At 41.4% G+C, this 20,274-nt stretch overlaps 1 pseudogene; it reads left to right on the top strand.

Moving 5' to 3' along the window:
- The first annotated feature begins 9,098 nt into the window (after positions 1–9,098).
- On the top strand, positions 9,099–9,422 carry LOC130031266 (mitochondrial import inner membrane translocase subunit Tim8 A-like; annotated as a pseudogene).
- The last annotated feature ends 10,852 nt before the right edge of the window (positions 9,423–20,274 follow it).

Here is a 20,274-nt window from a genome sequence, read left to right as displayed (position 1 = left end):
ATGGATTCGATACCTGGTTCCCCCATTTGGTCACCTGAGCCCTGTTAGCAGTGATCACTGAGCATAGAACCAAGAGTACTCCCGGAGCACTGCCTTATGTGGTTCCCAAGAAATAACAATATATGTATATATGATAAAAAGTAAAATGGAGAAGGAAGTAAAAGACATTTACAAAGCAGACAAAATATTTTTGCATCTTTGAATTCTATCCTCATTAAAAAAATCTGACTTTTTGTTTTGTTTGGTTTTGGTTTGGGTCACACTTGGCAGTCTGCAATACTATTACCAAAAGGGTATCATGTATATCACTTTACCTCCTTTCAGGATTTAGTTCTTATACAGAGTGATTACTTCCAATTGTCATTTTCAGGGCTGGAGTGATAGTATAGTAGATAGGGCTTTTTGCCCTGAGTGCAATGGATCCCTGGTTCAACTCCCAGGATTTTATCTAGTCCCCCAAGCACCGCCAAGAGTAATTTCTGAGTGCAAGACTCAGGAGCAAATTTTGAGCATCCCTGGGTGTGGCCCCCAAACCAAAACCGACCAAACAAAACATCCAAGAAACTATTATTGTCATAGTGGTCCCTTCCCTGACCTGTAACCCCCTCTCCCAGTGGGAAGCTTCCTACTAAGGACCAAATTCTTGGTTCTTGCTGCAAATGAGTGTGATCATTCTGTGTCTGTCACAGAATTTATGACCTAATTGCCCCAAAGGTCTCCACTACCAAATACCATCACACCTAAAACTTGGGGAATGGGGTAGTAGGTGCATAAACATCCAATTTATAGCAGTCAGATTATAAAATTACTTTGGTATCAAGATGGACTGGAAAATAATGGTTATTAAAAATAGATAATTGAATAGAGAAGTATTATTCCAATCAATTGAAAGCTTTTTATAATGAGCTACATGGTAGGGGAAAAAAAACAGTAAACTAAACGTATCACCCTAAGGAGGGGGCACTCTGGTAAATAATGATGTGATATGATATGACAAGAGCCACTGTGGAAGTTTGGTGGCAAATGTATTTTCTGTGATGTCCTCTTCCTGCCAGCTAGTCTAAGTCATGTTTCCCTTTGCTGTTAGCAATTTTTCTTCTTTTCTCTACGCTCTTACCTAGACCGAGTCTTTTTCTGATTACCATTCTTCTGCCATTTCTGTGCCCTATTTCTGAGTCATGTTCCTTCCTTCTCCCATTTCTTCTCATTTTTTCTTCTTTTTGGCAAATGACTTGTTTACACCCCAGCCCCCTTCCACTGCTGGAGTTTTTAAGAGTTTTGAAGCCAGTGGCTCTTAACTTTTTTCACCCCTTTCTTTTCCAAATTGGAGTGTGGTCTCTAATCTTCGGTTCTTCCATGCTGCTCTCTTCTGGGTGCCTGGGAGGGCAGGACAGCTGATTACAAAGTGATGTTGGGAGCAGTAGGGGGGATGGAAACAAAAGCTCTCAGGGTACAGGGGAGAGAAGGATTTTCCCAGGAGACTGTGTTCCTATTCCCTCACCCCCTTTTTTTTTGCTTTTTGGGTCACACCCGGCAATGCTCAGGGGTTACTCCTGGCTCATGCACTCAGGAATTGCTGCTGGCAGTGCTCAGGGGACCATATGGGGTGCTGGGAATCGAACCTGTGTCGGTCATGTTGACTGCGTGCAAGGCAAATGCCCTACCCGTGGTGCTATCACTCCAGCCCCATCCCTCACCCTTTTAATGTACATGTTTATTTCCAATAAATTGCTTTCTCTTTTGGATGAATGATGATCTGTAATGCCTAGAAGGAAAAGCTTTCAAGGATGAATTTGGCTCAAAACTAAAGAGGTTTATAGTGGAGCCTTAATAAATTTGCTTCAGAGTTCTCAGAAAGTAGAAATATTTTCAAAGATGAGTATGCTGTGGACCTGCTGCCTATTGATCCTGAAATTGGCTTAGATTTAACAAGACTGTCCTTGAGATAAAATAAAACAACAGTCCACTTTCATGTTCTAGTTGAATTAAATCCACAAATCCTAATCATGTAATGTACAGGTGAGCTCTGTGACTTTCAGACAATGAAGGTTCAGTAGCTGGGGCTGTAGTTAGTGTGAGACTCAAACGCAGTCTTCCTGTTTTCATTCTGTGGAAGCTCTAGCTCATTTCTAATTACTGTCTCCTGAAAAAAAAACCACTGTGTTCTTATTGCCTTTTAAATTTCTCCTTTCTTCAGAGAAAACATCTATTTTAGGTGATTAAGAAAGACCTTGTCTTGATTTGGATGATTTTTTTTCTCCAGCAAAACAAAATTATTATTTTGTTTCAGGTGCAATTTGTGTGCTAAGAAGAGGTTGTATACATTTTAATTTGGCAACAAGTTAGCAATAATCAAGAGAATGTGGCTTTTCAATATTACATAGCTCATTTCTACATGTTTATTCAAACCAGAAAAAGGATGTTTGTTTGGATTTTTAAAAGTAAATCAGGAAGAAAAAACTACTGGTTTGAAAAAAATCAAAAATTTAATTTTCAACACAACAGTTGCATTATCACTCTACCATTCCTTAACTCCCCTTTCCCCCAAACAATTAAAAAAAAATCCATGACAGGAGGTCTGAGTGACAGTACTGGAATGAAAGTGCTTGCTTTGCATGTGGCTGACCCCGTTTCAATCCCTCGCACACATCTGGTCCCCTGAGTGCCGGGAGAGTGATTTCTGTGCACAGAGCCACAGGACTTCCAGCACAGTGCCAGAAACAGCTCCTGAGCACCATGGGTGTGCCCCCACAATCTCCATGACAAAACATTTTTTAAAAATGAAGCCTTTTAAAATTAGTAGATGCAGTGAAAAAAAACCCGACCAACCAATTATACATTAAAATAATAAATGTTTACATTATTGTAATGAAGTTAACTAAACTACTGTAGCACTGTCCTCCCATTGTTCATCGATTTGCTCGAGGGAGTCCAGTAACATCTTCATTGTGAGACTTGTTACTGTGTTTGGCATATTGAATACATCACCGGTATCTTGTCAGGCTTTGCCGTGCAGGCGAGATACTCTTGGTAGCTTGCCAGGCTCTCCGAGAGGGGCGGAGAAATCGAACCTGGCTCGGCTGGCTGGCCACACATAAGGCAAATGCCCTACCACTGTGCTATTGCTCCAGCCCAACTAAATTACAGTAAACATTTTTTTAAAACCCGACAAACATGGAAATAGAAAGTGACAAAATTAGCTTTTAATGTTTTTCTTCCTTTTGGGGTGTATGTGGGGGACACATACAGCAGTATTCAAGAATTACCCCTGGTTCTGTTTTCGGGGATCATCCCAGGTGGGGCACAGGGGACTCCTGGATCAAATATGAGGTACCCGGGATCAAACCTGGGTTCGCTGTGTTCAAAGCAAACATCCTACCTACTGCATGTTGCTCTGGTCCCTTACAATGTTTTCGTTACTGTGAAATATTACTCAAACACAGAGGAAGATTTAAGTGGACAGCACTTTTCTCACTTATTAGTTGAAGTTACCTTGGTTATTAATTTTAACTAAATTTCTTCAGTGACTTACTCTGTTCTTATAGTAAACTGGGGGAAATAAATAAGTTAGTGGGAAAAACGTTTTTTAAAGCACTGTAGCACTGTCCTCCCGTTCTTCATCGATTTGCTCGAGCAGGCACCAGTAACGTTTCCATTGTGAGACTTGTTACTGTTTTTGGCATATCAAATACAACATGGGGAACTTACCAGGCTCTGCCATGCGGGCGGATACTCTCAGTAGCTTGCTGGGCTCTCCAAGAGGGATGGAGGAATCGAACCCAGGTTGGCCACGTGCGAAGAAAACGCCTTACCTGCTGTGCTATCTCCAGTCCAAGAAAAGTTCTACCCATAAGAAAGTTAAAATAACCTGGCAAGATAGCAAGTAAATATTGAAAAGGAAACTGCTTTCCCAATCGATATGAACAACTCAGTCAGAAATACAACGTAACAGAAAGATGTCACTCTGGGCCACAAGGAATGAAGTTTCTGAGAGCTGCACAGAGCTCAGGTGACAAAAACTATAAAAGTTTACGGAAAGATATGAAAGTAAACTTAAATTAACATATATATCCAGATAGAATATCTGATAAATGGAATAACACATCCAGAGTGAGAGGCCTCAATATTGTAGTCAGGATGTCAGTTCTTTATAAATCAATTTATAGATATCATCTAATTCCTATGGATAGCAGGTAAAAAAATGTCAACAGGAGTTTTTTTTTTATTCTCACTAAAATTGATTCTAAAGTTCATCTGGTCTCTTGGATATGTCAGAGACGACAGAGATGACAGCTAGAAATATTTTTGGAAAATAATAATTTTGAAGATGCTCTGTAGAACCAAATTTTCAAACACAACCGAAAAACTTCAGTGATTGAAGCCACGTCAGTTATCATGAGGTCAGAGATGACAAACAGGATCACAAAAGCCTGGAAGCACACTGCAGTTTCTGCAAGAATTCTGTGCAGGAGACGGGCTGCATTTCCCATCAGGGGAAAAGAAGCAGTCGGAAAAAGCACATAATTATGAAGGAAAAAAAAAAGAAAAAAGAAAATTTTTTAAGAATGTGACTTAAAAAAAAACTCTCATGGTCAGTGCCATGACAAGCTGCTTCACTCCGGGCACCCCGAAGGGGCGAGGGTGAGATCCTCTCCCCGCCCCAAGGGACTCAGCCCCGGCAGCCAGAAACCTCCAGAACCCAGCTGCTGCCATGCTCACGGCTGCTCTTCACACACTCAGATGGAGCCTTAACCATGGATGAATCTATGTTCAACACTGAGTTGCTTAATTTCCAGGTGTTTGATTTGGTTCTCTGTGTCTGCGCATAATTCACTTCTATGTTCAGTGCATTGTGGTCTGAAAAGATAGTTGATACAATTCCTATCTTCCTGATTCTATTGAGGTATGTTTTGTGGCCTAGCACATGGTCTATTTTTAAAAATGTTCCATGTGCCCTGGAAAAGAATATGTATTTGCGCTGGGGGAAAAGGCAGCTCAGATAGAGAAGGGAGCACCAAATAAAGGGTGTTGGGAGGATCCTCCCAGGATGGGAGATGCATGCTGAAAGTAGACTATAGACCAAACAGGATTGCCACGCAATGCCTCTTTTGCAGACCACAGCACCCGAAAGGAGAGAGAGATGCCCTGCCACAGAAGTGAGGTGTGGTGGGTTGGGAGGGTGGGAGGAATACTGGGATCAGTGGTGGTGGAGAATGGGCACTGGTGGAGGGATGGGTACTCGATCATTGTATAACTGAAACCCAAGCACAAAAGTTTGTAAGTCTACAACTGTACGTCATGGTGTTTCACTAATAAACATAAAAAAAAGAAAGTGTATTTTTTGGGGGAGTGGGGGGAGGAATCCAAAGCTCTGTATACATCTATTACCCCTCTCTCTTCTATTTCTTCCTTCAAAGTCAGTACTTCCTTGTTGTGTTTTATAGTCTTGTTGATCTATTAAGAGGTGATAAGGTGGTGTTGAAGTCTCCAACTACTATTGTGTTGCTAGCAATGTCCTCCTTGAAGTCTATTTGCAGTTGTTTAAAGTGTTTTGCTGTCCCTCATTGGGTGCATAAATGTTTATGAGTGTGATTTCTTCTCACTGTACATATCCCTTGATTATTAAAAAATGGTCCTTGCTTTCCCTTCTAATCTTTTTCAGCCTGAAATCTATGTTTTCAGATATTAGTATGGCACCCGGCCTTTTTGAGGGAGTTGTTTGCTTGCAAGATTGTTTTCCATCCTTTGACTTTGAGTCTGTGTTTGCTCTGACTGTTAAGATGTGTATCTTGTAGGCAGCACAATGATGGGTCAGTTTTTCAATCCATTTTGCCACTTTGTGTCTCTTAATTGGTGCGTTTAGACCAGTGACACTGAGAGAGATTATTGTCATGGTGTTTTGTGCCATCTTTCTGTAGAGTTTTGCTGTGCTTGTTGGAGGTTGTCTTGTCTTATAGTAGTCCTTTTAGTCCTTCCTTAAGGGTTGGTTTTGAGTCTATGAAGTTCCTGAGCCGTTGTTTATTCATAAAATAGTGTATCGTTCCTTGGAGTTTGAGTGAAAGTCTAGCCGGATAAAGTATTCTTGGTGAGGCATTAATTTCATTGAGTTTTTTCATTATATCCAACCACTGTCTTTGGGCTTGAACAGTTTCCTCTGGTAAGTCTGCTGTAAATCTAAGAGGTGCTCCTTTGTATGTGATTTCCTTCTTTGACCTTTCTGTTTGCAGTATTGTGTCTCTATCCATGGCATCTATTATCCTGACTATGATATGTCATGGAGTCTTTTTTATTAGGGTCTCTTTTAGCTGGTACCCTTCTGACTCCTTGGATTGGACCTGAATCCTGCATTCTCCAGCTCAGGAAATTTCTCAACAATGATATCTTTAACTGTTGCTGCTTTATTGGGGTTGCCTCCCTGTCCTTCTGGTACTCTGATGATTCTTATGTTGTTTCTCTTGAGTTCATCCCCTAGGTCTCTGATTCACCTTAGAGCAATTTGGAGGTCTTTTCCCATTGTTTGTTGTTTCCTGTATGCTTTCTGCAGCTCATCTTCAAACTCACTGATTCTGTCTTCGGCTGTTGTTATTCTACTGTTGAGGGCACCCACTGAGTTTTTAATTTCATCTACTGATTCCTTTATTAGTGATTCTTCTGTTTGTAACTTTCTTATTTCTGCTCTCATTTCTTCCTATGTTTTCTTGACTGTTCTGCTCTTTCTTTCTTGTCCTCCTTAAATTTACTGGATATCTGTTTCACCCTTTTTTTGAGTTCATTCAACATCCTCAACATTTCATCTTTTAATTCTTTGTTGTAGAGATTGTATTTGTGGGTATTCCCTGTTGAGGCTTTTGGGCTCTTTTCTTCATCCACTCGTTGTGATGGGTATTTGTACTGTTTCTTCATGTTTCTGTGGTAGTATGGAGGTGGAAACTTCCAGTTTATTATCAGTGTTCCCCTCTTGCTTCGAGAAAGGATTCTAGATGAGTTCAGCCAATGGTGGTCACCTTTTTCCCCTGCTAGAATACTAACTTCTTCTTTGGTGCTCCTCTATGACTTATGCAAGGCCCCTAGTGCAGCTCAGAGGATGTGTTCTTTAATATTAGGCTTGTTCAGTTTCTTGTGTTCATATTTATTTTGGTGAGATTGGACTAGGCTAGTGGACTACTGGCGTAATGTGTTTGTGACAGCCAGACTGTCCTCAAAATTATGTAATGGAGATTGAGATGTGAGTCCAAAGCACTGGGAAAGGGGAAAATAACTGAGGCTGCCCCAGAGGTCTCGCCCTCTGCTGCCATTGTACCTGTCGGGGAGTCGGCTGTGTCAGTGCCTGAACAGGATTAAAAATCAACACCAAATCAATATCAAATTGATTTGGTCCTAAAACCTGCCAGGGATCCCCTATGGCCTGGTTGCTTGAGGGACACCTTAGCTGAGGGGAAGGGGGGCTCATGGTATTTTTCACAGAAAAAAATAGTGAAATTTATTTGAAACTGTAAATGAGCCCAATTAGCAAGAACACTAAAGGGAAAAAAGTTAAAAAAAATTCAATCTCTCATTTCTTGTAACTTTAGGTTGTAAAACAGTGATAGTAACTAAAACTGGAATAGAAAAATACATGAAGATAAAAATGAAAGCTCAGAATTAAACCCACAAATATGTGAGCAACTAATTGACAACCAAACAGTCAAGAATTACAATGGAGCAAGGAACGTTTCTTCAATAAATGGTTTTGGGAATATCGTGAAAAATCACATGGAAAGAATGAAACTAACACCATACACATAATTAAAAATGGATTATAAACTTGAACATAAGTCCTGAAACAATAAAACATATAGATGACAAGAGGCAATGCTATCCTTGACAATAGCTTTCAAGCTGTGTTGGGTTCTTGACTTCAACTTTAAGGAAACAAAAGCAAAATAGACAAGTGGGAATACATCAAATATAAAAGATTCTGCATAGTGAAAGAAATCACATCAATATGAAAGATACCTTACAAAATTGGAGAAGACCTCTGAGGATACTTCTAATACATAGTTTAACTAAGAGTAATATCTATGGCTTGGAGGCCAGCCACACATGCTAGGGGAAAAGGCAGCTCAGATAGAGAAGGGAGCACCAAATAAAGGATGTTGGGAGGATCCTCCCAGGATGGGAGATGCATGCTGAAAGTAGACTATGGATGGAACATGATTGCCACTCAATGCCTATTTTGCAAACCATAGCACCTAAAAAGAGAGAGAACAAAAGGGAATGCCCTGCCACAGGGGCAGGGTGGGATGGGAGGGATGGGGGTTGGGAGGGATACTGTGATCAGTGGTGGTGGAGAATGGGCACTGGTGGAGGGATGGGTACTTGATCACTGTATAACTGAAACCCAAGCACAAAAATTTGTAAGTCTACAACTGTATCTCATGGTGGTTTGCTAATAAAAATTTTTTTAAAAGAGTGAATATCTAAAATACATGGCAAATTCATTAAAAAATTATCATCTTCCAAATTGAGAAATGAGAGGCACTCTGAATAGATTTTCCAAAGAGATGCGATTAAGATAGACATTGGGTAGGGGGTTTGGCTTACACAGGATTATTCAGATTCAATCTCTGGAACCCCATGTGATTCCCCCAGGCACTGCCAGGAGTGATCTCTGAGCACAGCCAGGTGTGCCCCCTACCTTGCAAAGAATACTGATGGCTAATAGGCATATTAGAAGTTATTTATTATTCTTATTAGGGAAATGTGAAACAAACACATTTCCCTAATTAGAACACATCAATTATACATAACCTCCTATATGTGAGAATGACTACTATTTATAAGATGAGTGAGATATAATAAATGTCAGAAGAATGAGTAGAGAAGGAGCCCTTACATACATGTCAGGAAATATTGAGCTGTTGTTTATCCATAAAATAGCGTATCGTTCCTTGGAGTTTGAGTGAAAGTTTAGCTGGATAAAGTATTGTTGGTGAGGCATTCATTTCATTGAGTTTTTTCATTACATCCCACCACTGTCTTTGGGCTCGTGCAGTTTCCTCTGATAAAAAGCTTCTGCAGGGTGCGGAGTTCAACTCCGCACGCTGGGTCGCGCCGGGATGGATTCCTCCTTGTCTTCCAACTGGGGTGGGGGGGGGGGGTTTGGGCTCCGTTGACCCGCAGCTGCAGCACTTCATCAAGGTGAAGACACAGAAGCAGTGCTTCCAGCAGCTGGTGCATCAGATGACAGAACTTTGTTGGGAGAAATGCATGGACAAGCCTGGGCCAAAGTTGGACAGTCGGGCTGAGGCCTGTTTGTGAACTGTGTTGAGCGCTTCATTGATACAAGCCAATTCATCTCGAACCGACTGGAACAGACCCAGAAACCCAAGCCAGTCTTCTCAGAAAGCCTTTCTGACTGATATCAGCATTACCTCATTGGAAAAGGAAGGTACTTCAAGAAATGAAGACCTATTGATGGGGTGGTTGAAGAAAGGTTATGAGGGGATTGACTACCATCTGTGTCACTCGGGGCATCCTGTCATCATCTAAGAATGAACAAAGACCAATATTATGTGTGTTTGGCTGGGGTCATATGTGTTTTTGGTTGCATTTTTAAATGCTAATCATGTGAAGACAGTTGACAGGTGAATGGAAAATTACTAGATACATATTACTGTAATAAGGGGCTATGCTTTCCTCAAAGTCCCATTAAGTGCTTCCTATAATTTTAATAGTGGAACTACTTTCTTTGATTTGATAGTGGGACCACATAGGTAAAATCCATCATGTGTATGGATTTGTTTCAGATTTCTGGGGAGATTGATAGACATCTTTTGTTTCTCAAAAAAAAATGGCAATGGGAAAAAGAGCAATTTGGTAACTAACTCTTAGACCTCCTTTTCCAGTATTTTAACTATGAGTGCTGGAAAACCATCTGTAATGTTCATATAGTATACTTTACCTTCCTACTTTATCTCCCTTATACTGTGAGTTAATTATATCTATGAAATATGATATTAAGATAATATACACAGCCTGAGAATCTAAAGGTCTTTAGGGATAAAGGACCCTCACCAGTGAACATAAATATTACTAAATTGCCACAGGAAAATGTAACTTATAACCCTGTATATCTCAAGGTCTTAACCATTTAAAGATGTGCCTAAGTTACAAAGATTAGGCCAGTTTAAAAACTGTCATTTCAGGTAGGAGTGCATGCCTAATGCATAGATTGCATTTACTGCATCCTTTGATCATGGAAAATAAAAGCTTCTTTAAGTTTCATGTTTGTGATTCAGAAGGTGTTCTTTTGGGGTTTGGGGCCACACCCAGCAGTGCACAGGGGTGACTCCTGGTAGTGCTCTGGGAACTAGGTGCTGAGAATCAAACCCGGGCCTCTTGCCTGCAAATCATGTGCTCTTGCCCTTTCAGATATCTCTTTGGCCCTGAGAAGAATTTCTATTCCGGTTATCACCTGTAACCTGCAAGAGATATGGTGTGGAATGTTTCCCTGGCTAAAATGTCAATCTGGGTGCCTACTCCATAGGATATATAGCACATGGTTCCAGAAATCTGCGACCTTGTGAGAAAAAGAACTGTAAGAGCTGGGATGACAAGGAATTCAATGCTGACATTTCCCTGAGTGTAGTATAACAGTGTAGTATTGATTGAACTCCCTTTTATTACAGATGCGGTTTAGACCTGAAGAGGAACTTGATAAAAGTAAATTCACAAAAATGGGGGAAGTACACAGTTAAAGAAGCCTCACATCCCTGTTTAGCTTCTGCCCGTAGAAATACTAAGAGATTTTTTTTGTTGTTTGGGGGCCACATCCATCAATACCTGGGAACTGGGGAAAGGTCATCTCTCTGGCCCAAGAGGAAATTTTTTTAAATTTTTAAAAATTTTTATTAGTGAAACATCATGAGGTACAGTTGTGGACTTACAAATTTTTGTGCTTGGGTTTCAATTATACAATGATCAAATACCCATCCCTCCACCAGTGCCCATTTTCCACCACCATGGGTCCCAGTTTCCTCCCACCCCCCACACCCCCCTTCCCACCCTGCCTCTGTGGCAGGGCATTCCCTTTTGTTCTCTCTCCCAAAGAGGAAAATTTTAAATCCCAATGAAAATAAATATTTAAGTGATAACTTGGTGCCAGACATCAAACTGTTTTTGGTGCTAGGGACTCAGCATTGCCCAAAACAAAGACCTTGCCCAGGTGAAGCTTACATTGTAGAGAGGTGACATAAGAAATAAACATGTAGGGGCTGGAGAGATAGCACAACGGGTAGGGCGTTTGCCTTGCATGTGGCCAACCCGGGTTCGATTCCCAGCATCCCATATGGTCCCCTGAGCATTGCCATGAGTAATTCCTGAGTGCAGAGCCAGGAGTAACCCATGAGCATCACCAGGTGTGAACCCCTCAAAAAAAAAAGAAAGAAACATGTAAAGATGGCCGTGAAGGAAAAAAATCAGAGTAATAATATAGGGAATTCCATGCTGGAGATGCCTGTGTTCTCTCTTGAACACATTAACTCTCTCACATCTTTTTTTCTCACATCTTTCTAAACAAGTTTTATTCAGTAAAACTCTCTTGCTCACTAAAATGCATTAGGGAATGTTACAGGGTTATTGTTATTTTGATAAACTGTTTAGAGAAGGTTTCTTTGGGAAAGTAGCATTTCAATAGCAATGAAAGTAGCTGGGAGAACGTTTCAGGCAGACATGATAATGCTATGCACAGCAGTGAAAAGGTCAATGTCACATGAGTAAGATGAGTAAGAAAGAGAAATAGACATGGAACAGGAGGAGTGTGAGTGTACAGTGGTCATGCAGAGAATTGTAGACCATAATAAGGACTTGCCTTTTCTTAAAGGGGCACCATTTGAGGGTTTTTAGCAGACAAAAAATGATGTAATGTCCAGGTGCTATTTGGCGAATTTGTACATGGTAAAGAAGTAATAAAGTAGTTATGGTGTTTTGGAATCCAGAATAAATCAAACTTTTAGGGTAGATATAAAAGGGCCCTCCCATTGATCATCGATTTGCTCGAGTGGGCCCAGTAACGTCTCCATTGGAGACTTTGTTGTTACTGTGTCTGGCATATCGAATACGTCACGGGGAGCTTGCCAGGCTCTCCAAGAGGGGCGCAGGAATCGAACTCGGGTCGGCCATGTTGGCTGCGTGCAATGCAAACGCCCTACAGCTGTGCTTATGTCTAGGAGCTTTTGTGTATGTGTGACACTGAGGATTGTTGTGTCATTCCTGAGAACCATGTGCTCTATCACTGAGCCACAAGCAGAGGCTCTGTATAACTGGTATCTATCTGTCTGATTTGAGTTTTTCCCAAAAAATTTAATGTGTTCATGTAAAACCTCAAATCATAACATAGTCTTCCTTCCTTATTCTTAATGTGTCTTTGGAGGCACTAGGGACCAAGGCCCAGGGCCTTATAAATGTAAGACTTGTGCTCTACCACAAGTTACCTTCCCATCCCATTATTCCTTTTCATATTTGTTACTATATCATTATTCATTTTAGTATTAAATGTTCTGATTCTAAAAAAAAAAGCTTCTGCAGAGTGAAAGAAATCACATCAATATGAAAGATACCCTACAAAATTGGAGAAAAAAAAATCCATGAACCCATCTTAAAAAAATCCATGACAGGAGGTTATGCAAGTTAAATTACATGCAAATTGTAAATTGGTGCAGTTATTAATGGAAAGCAGGATGGAGAGTCTTCAAAAACTAAAACAAAAATTCTATGTGATTCACTTGTCCACTTCTCAGGATATACTGAAAAATGTCAAAATTCTAATTTGAAGCAATATTTTCCAGTCCATATTTATTGCAACATTACTTACAATAACCAAGAACTGGAAACAACAGAGATTCTTATTTCTTACCAATGAGAAAAGCAGATAGGGTATATATACACAATGAAATAATGATAACTATTCATACTATTATATGGAAAGCAAGAGGTTATAATTTTTTTTTTTGCTTTTTGGGTCACACCTGGCGATGCACAGGGGTTACTCCTGGCTCTGCACTCAGGAGTTACTCCTGGCGGTGCTCAGGGGACCATATGGGATGCTGGGAATCGAACCTGGGTCGGCTGGCTGAGTGCAAGGCAAACGTCCTACCCGCTGTGCTATCTCTCCAGCCCCAAAATTCTTAATGGAATAAGACAGATGGATAAAATGGTCTTGTCAGGGTGTATTATAATAGGTATATAATGAGTTTTTAATTTTTGTTTTAATTTGCAATTCCTTAACGTAATACAAAATTGGGTGCTTTTCATAGCTTCTGTGGTGAGCTGTCTAAAGATTTTGATCGTCTTTAAAAAAATTGATTTATTTTTGTATTGAATCACACAGTAAGAAAGTTGTTCTTGATTGTGTTTCAGTCATACAATATTCCAATACCTGTCCATTCACCAGTGCACATTCCCACCATCAATGTCCCCAGTTTCTCTCCTGCCACCCCTTGACCTGTCTGCTTCAATAGCAGACACTTTTCTTCTCTCTCTCTCTCTCTCTCTCTCATTCTCTCTCTTTCTTCTTGGGCATTATGGTTTGTAATACAGATACTGAAAGGTTATCATATAGTCATCTTTATCTCCTTTCAGTATTCAGTTCTTGTCCAGAGTGATGATTTCCAACTATCATTGTCATAGCGGTCTCTTCTGTCCTAACTTTACTCCTTACTTTGACCATCTTTTAAAACTTCACTGTTTAGTTTTAAGAATTCTTAGTGTATTTTGGATACATGCCTTAAACAGATAATTGTTTTGCAAATATTTTCTTCTTGTCCTTGTCTGTCTTTCTGTTCCTTTAATGATGACTTTTGCTGGTTTTAAACGTTTGTTCTAAGGTTTTTGGTGGTGCTTAGGGCTTATTCCTGGTGGGCTCTCTCGACCCTATGGGGCACTGGGGTTTGAACCTGGGGGATTGAACGTGGGCTGCATAAAAGGCAAGAGTCCTAAGCACTGTACTGTCACCCTCGTCTCATGAGCATATTTTCATTTTAATGGAGTATAGTTTGTCAAAGTTTCATTTCAGGGTGGTGCTTAGATTTCATACCCATGAAACTTTTAATACCACTTTCAAATTTACATAGATTTTTTTTTCTTTTTGGATCACACCTGGAAATGCACAGGGATTACTCCTGGCTCTGCACTCAGGAATTACTCCTGGAGGTGCTCAGGGGAATTGAACTCGGGTTGGTCTTGCGCAAGACAAACGCCCTACCGGCTGTGCTATTGCTCCAGCCCCTTACATAGATTTTTTTCAACATTATGTACAGTATCTATGTTTCCTACAATATTATGTACATATTACTTTCAGGTATGTAAAGTATTTTGAGTAATATTTTGCAAAAAGAAAAAGAAACATAATACTCATAAGCATGAGGTGTGCCTGATTATTTTTCAGATTTTTTTGTATGTGAACATTCAGCATCATTTCTTAAAGTTCTGTCACATTTTTATTTTTTAGCCAATCCTGTAATAGTTTCAGATTGCAAATCCTACTTACTACATTGGTGATATGAGTACAGCTAACAATTCATATCTAGAAGGGACAAGGAATAATTGATTATAGGGGTATATAGTATAGGAGTGAGGTATTCAATATCTTCTATTTTCTAGTCAGTCCAAAAAAACAGGATAAAGGGTCAAAAAAAGAAAGTCTCAGTCAAGGGGTTTGTCTCCTTCTGCAACATATCTAGAAGGTCTAACGTAGATGAGAAAAGAAAACATGAAGCTATGGGCTGGAGCCATAGTATAATGGGGAGGGCTCTTGCCTTGCAAGAGGCCCATCTGGATTTAATCCCAGACACCACATATGATCCCTGAGCCTGCCAGGAGTGATCCCTGAGTGCAGAACCAGGAGTAATCCTTGAGCACTGCCAAGTATGCCCCCTCCCCAATTGCCAGATTAGGGGATTATATATCATAAAAGCATCCTTGATGCAAGTGCTGGGTGGGGTGTCCTTTCCATGGCTATCCAGAATGGCTATAGCCTGAAGAACCAGTCACTGAATCATGATTTTTGTCAAAGCCTCTCTGATCTCCAAACCATATTCTCCTTTTTACCCCTCTTTTTTCTTTTTTAACAGAAGCACCCACAGATTTTAATCTCACCATTTCTTTCTTTCTTTCTTTCTTTCTTTCTTTCTTTCTTTCTTTCTTTCTTTCTTTCTTTCTTTCCCTTTCTTTCTTTCTTTCTTTCTTTCTTTCTTTCTTTCTTTCTTTCTTTCTTTCTTCTTTCTTTTATCAAATCACTGTGAGCTACAGTTACAAAGCTTTCATATTTGAATTGTTTCAGTCATACAATGATCAAACACCCATCCCTCCACCAGTGCACATTTTCCACCACCAATGTCCCCAATATTCTTTCCACCCACCATCCACCCCTCCCCCTTCCTCTATGACAGACAATTTCCCTCTTACTCTCTCTTTACTTTTGGACATTATGGTATGCAATACTGTGAGATCATCATGTTTGGTCCTTTATCTACTTTTAGCACACATCTCCCATCCCGAGCAATCCTTGCAACCATCATTGACTTAGTGATCCCTTCTCTATCCCAACTACCTTCTCCCTCAGATCATAAGCAGACTTCCAACTGTGGAGCAGTCTTCCTGGCCCTTGTCTCTACTATCCTTGGGCATTAGTATTATATTTTATATTCCACAAATGAGTGCAGTCCTTTTATGTCTGTCCCTCTTTTTCTGACTCACTTCACTTAGCATGATACTCTCCATGTCCATCCACTTATAAGCAAATTTCATGACTTCATCTTTCCTAACAGCTGCATAGTATTCCATTGTGTAGATGTACCAATGTTTCTTTAACCAGTCATCTGTTCTTGGGCACCCAGGTTGTTTCCAGATTCTGGCTATTGTGAATATCTGCAATGAACATTCAGGGACAGATGTCATTTCCACTGTGCTTTTTTTTGGGGGGGGGGGTCATACCCAGCCATGCATAAGGGTTACTCCTGGCTCTGTACTCAGGAATCACCTGTGCCAATGCTCAGGGGACCATATAGGATGCTGGGAAACAAACCAGGGTCAGCCCCATGCAAGGCAAATGTCTTACCCGCTGTGCTATCACTCCAGCCCCTCTACTGTGCTTTTTTGCACCCTGGGGATATATTCCCAGAAGTGGTATTGCGGGGTCATATGGAATCTCAATTTGTAGTTTTTGAAGGAATGCCCATATTGTTTTCCAGAAAGGCTGGACCAGTCAGCATTCCCACCAACAATGAAAGAGAGTCCCTTTCTCCCCACATCTGTGCTAGCACTTCACAATGTTTCTAAGCCTCATATATCCTTTGGACTGACAGTTTTTATATTAACATAGGCTTGAAATAAGTAGACCTTGGAGATGTAAACTGAGCAAAGAGGTTTAGAGAGTTCCCAGCAGTCTCCCCTCTGCTTTGAGAAGATTTTTTAAAATTTTTTTTATTTTTTTTTCTTTAAGAAGATTTTGAGGCCGAAGAGAAGGGCCACATGGAGGGCGGGATCCACAGCTCCCGGAGAAAAAGAAAAAAACAGGTTCCAAAAAGAGCCGAGATCATCGAGAAGTCCCAAATGGGGTAGGTACCGCACCCCGCCTCCCCCAGATGGAACTCTGGTGACCAGAAGCCTCTACAAGCACAGCTCGAGTATGCGGGAACTAGGACTTTTCCTCAAAACCGCGCGGCCACTTATGCGGCCACGCGACATCTCTCTATATACAAAGTGATCAATGGGAAATAAACCACCCAACGTTTCTCCCTGAAAATCAGAGTTAAGTTTGGAGCACGGCCACAGCCCCAGAAACACAAGGACTTAATGCAGAACCCAGCAGCTTGGAGCAGAAAAGTGAACGGACGATGCGTTAACCCAGGCCATCATTTCTGCCCGGAGGGGAAAGGGTGTTGCCCATTAGCCCTCTCTTCTCTGGAAAGAAGGATGGCAGCCGCATGGGAGCCTTGTGGACAGCAGGTATGAGCCGGGGGTGTGGGGGCAACTAAAACCTCATGGGAAGGGGGGCGTTTCGGTCCACCCTTCACGCCCTACCGAGGCCACCAGTTGCCCCCCATGAGCGGCTCTCCAGCACGGCCACGACTCCAGAGCACAGAAACCAATTTCTTAACTATCTGACTTTCAGTAGAAATACTTCCAGGGTCAATAAGTAAAATAGCAGGAATCCAAAACCAACATTTAATTCTTGAACCCAGCTGTAGAAAGCAAATCACTTCACAATGCTTTTTCAGCATGTCTGATTTGGGGGGGGTAAACTCTAAATAATAGTGGTGAATCTTTTAATGAAACAATGAATCTAATCAAAGCAGATAGAGTGTTAACTAGAATTCATCTGCCTCACAGGGACGGGGAGGGGTGGGGGGTGGGGTTTTATTGGGGTTCTTCATGGTAAAAAATAAGTATTGGTAAAGGGAAATGTGTTTGATATTTGCATGACTGAGACATAAACCTGAAAGCTTTGTAACCTTTCCCACAGTGATTCAATAAATAAATAAATAAAAAGAAGATTTTGATCATTATCAACATCTTATCTTTTATGTCTACTTTTTCTTTGTTTTCTATTTTGTGTCCACACCCAGCAGAGCTAAGGGATCCTGCTGGAAGTGCCTGGGGGACATGAGTGGCACAGATGATAGAACCTGGACCCCACCCACTGCACTGTCTCTCTGACTCTGTCTCCCTTTACAGGTGGATACCCTTCAAGGAAGGTTAGTCTCTGGATTATCCACTTGTGAGTAGCTGTGTTAGAGAATTTTTTTTTTTATCAAATCTCCCTGGCCCTGTGCCTGAGATATTGCTGTGACCCTGCCTTGTATGCTCCGGCTGTGTGGCTGCATATTTGCAAGCAAGGCAGAGGTGGAGCTCACAGTTCTGCCCCCACAGTAGGCATCTGCCCCAAAGACAGTGTTTGCTGGCTCTTTCTTTTCTTTAGATCATAGCTCTCCCCTTTCTTTAGATCATAGAGATCCCCATTCTTTAGATCATAGATCATAGATCCCCTTTCTTTAGACCATAACTCTCCCCTTTCTTTAGATCATAGATCATAGATCCCCTTTCTTTAGCTCATAGAGATAAAAACTCTTTGAGGATGATAAGGTGAGGATATTCTGGGTGGGGCGTTGGGAAGTTGGTGACTTACTGTCTGATGCTGGCCAGGAACCTGACTGACTGCTGTAAAGCTGGGGTGGGGCATGAGGGCTGTTAGAGTTGGGGAGATGAGTGAGACCCCCATCATGTCAGAGGCCACACCATTCTACGGAAATTTGGATGAAGAAGACAATTAAAAGTGGAAGCCATTCACGGAGTCTCCATCTGTTCCCTCAGAACTTTCTGGACTGATACCATCAATTTGAGAAATGATAATCCTGCCAGAAAAAAGTCACCAAGCCTCCTAGTAAAGGCAGGAGAGCAAGTGACCTGTCGTATGCTTAAATTCTGATCTGATGGCCACAGAAAAAAGGCTTTTCAGGAGAATCAGGCAGGACAAACAGATGACACTCTCTCAGTCATTTTAAATTTTCTGTTAGGGCTTCCCAAGTGCCGCTCAGGGCACCTGGAGTCCGTCCAGCACTGGGTCAACCTCGCCTGCTGGTTACACCTGGGCGTGAGGATGTGGCCCGGTGTCTCCCCCACCAACCCCACTGGAGCGACAGCACAGTGATAGGGCATTTGCCTTGCGCGCAGCCAGCCTGGCCGAGCCGGGTTCGATTCCTTTGCCCTCTCCAGGAGCCCGGCAAGCTACCGAGAGTATCTCACCCGCAAGGCAAACCTGGCAAGCTACCTGTGATGTATTCGATATGCCAAACACAGTAACAACAAGTCTCACACAGGGTCTCCAGACCTCGCCTTTCAAGACGACCCCTTAGTTCCTGTGTTCTCTCCAGCCCTGGCTCCAGTTGTCTTTTGTACATGGTTCTTTTTTTACCTTCTTAAAAGGAAAATGGGCAATTTTTGTTCCATGATCTGGTTATTTAAAATATTTTTAAAAATGAAGTCTCAAAGGTCTTATTTTTATGTCTCTTTAAGTTACTTTGTTTCAAGTCACTTTATAGTTTGTTGTTGTTGTTGTTGTTGTTGCTGTTGTCATTTTGGGGTCAGTCCTGGCAGTGCTCAGGGGTTACCCCTGACTTTGCACTCAGGAATCACTCTATGGGATACTGGGGATGGAATCTGGATCAACTGTGTGCAAGGCAAATGCCCTATCTGCCGTACTATTCCTGGGATCCCCATTAAAGTAACTTTATGCTTAAGTCTTATATTCTTTTTTTTTTTTTTTTGCTTTTTTTTGGGTCACACCCGGTGATGCTCAGTGGTTACTCCTGGCTCATGAACTCAGGAATTGCTCCTGGCGGTGCTCGGGGGACCATATGGGATGCTGGGAATCGAACCTGTGTCAGCCATGTTGGCAAAGGAATCGAACCCGGCTCGGCCAGGCTGGCTGCACACAAGGCAAATGCCCTATCACTGTGCTATCGCTCCAGCCTGACATTTTATTTACCTCTCAATAAATATGGAACTATTGAAGTAACAATATGTATCAAAACAATAAGACTCAGCACAAGTGCAAGCATGTAACCCAAACTACAAATGAAAAAAATTAATGAATTTGCTAAGAAGTTAGGTTGAGGAGAGGGAGGGAACCTGGGGTGACTGGGGAAAGGTTTGGAGTTGGAACACTAAATGCCTGGAACTCTGTTAGCAACAGCTTTGGGAATTAAAAATAAGTAAGTGAATAAGCATTTTATTTAAGAATATAAGACTTTGGGGCTGGAGCGATAGCACAGCGGGTAGGGCGTTTACCTTGCGCGCAGCCAGCCTGGCCGAGCCGGGTTCGATTCCTTTGCCCCTCTCTGGGAGCTGGACAAGCTGCCGAGAGTATCTCAACTGCACGGCAAACCTGGCAAGCTACCCGTGATGTATTCGATATGCCAAACACAGTAACAACAAGTCTCAAAATTGGAGACATTACTGGGCCCGCTCGAACAAATCGATGAACAACAGGAGGACAGTGCTACAGTGCAGAAATAAAAAAAATATATATATATATATATTTTTTTTTACCATTCACTCCTTTCCCCTTTAATATTGGAGTCATCATTGTAAATGCTTTAGCAAGGAGGAGGGTGAATGGTGGAGGATTTGATCTATCATGTAATTTCTCCAATATTTTATGTCTTTCAGCAGGATGGTGGCACAAATTTGTCCTATTTTACAAAATGTGAGCCCCTTCTTCCCCCATATTTTGGC

This window comes from Sorex fumeus, unplaced genomic scaffold (assembly GCF_029834395.1).
Source record: "Sorex fumeus unplaced genomic scaffold, SorFum_2.1 ptg000046l, whole genome shotgun sequence".
Classification (NCBI taxonomy): Eukaryota; Metazoa; Chordata; class Mammalia; order Eulipotyphla; family Soricidae; genus Sorex; species Sorex fumeus.
The sequence above is the reverse complement of the archived record's forward strand: the minus strand, read 5'-3'. Positions and strand labels throughout refer to the sequence as shown.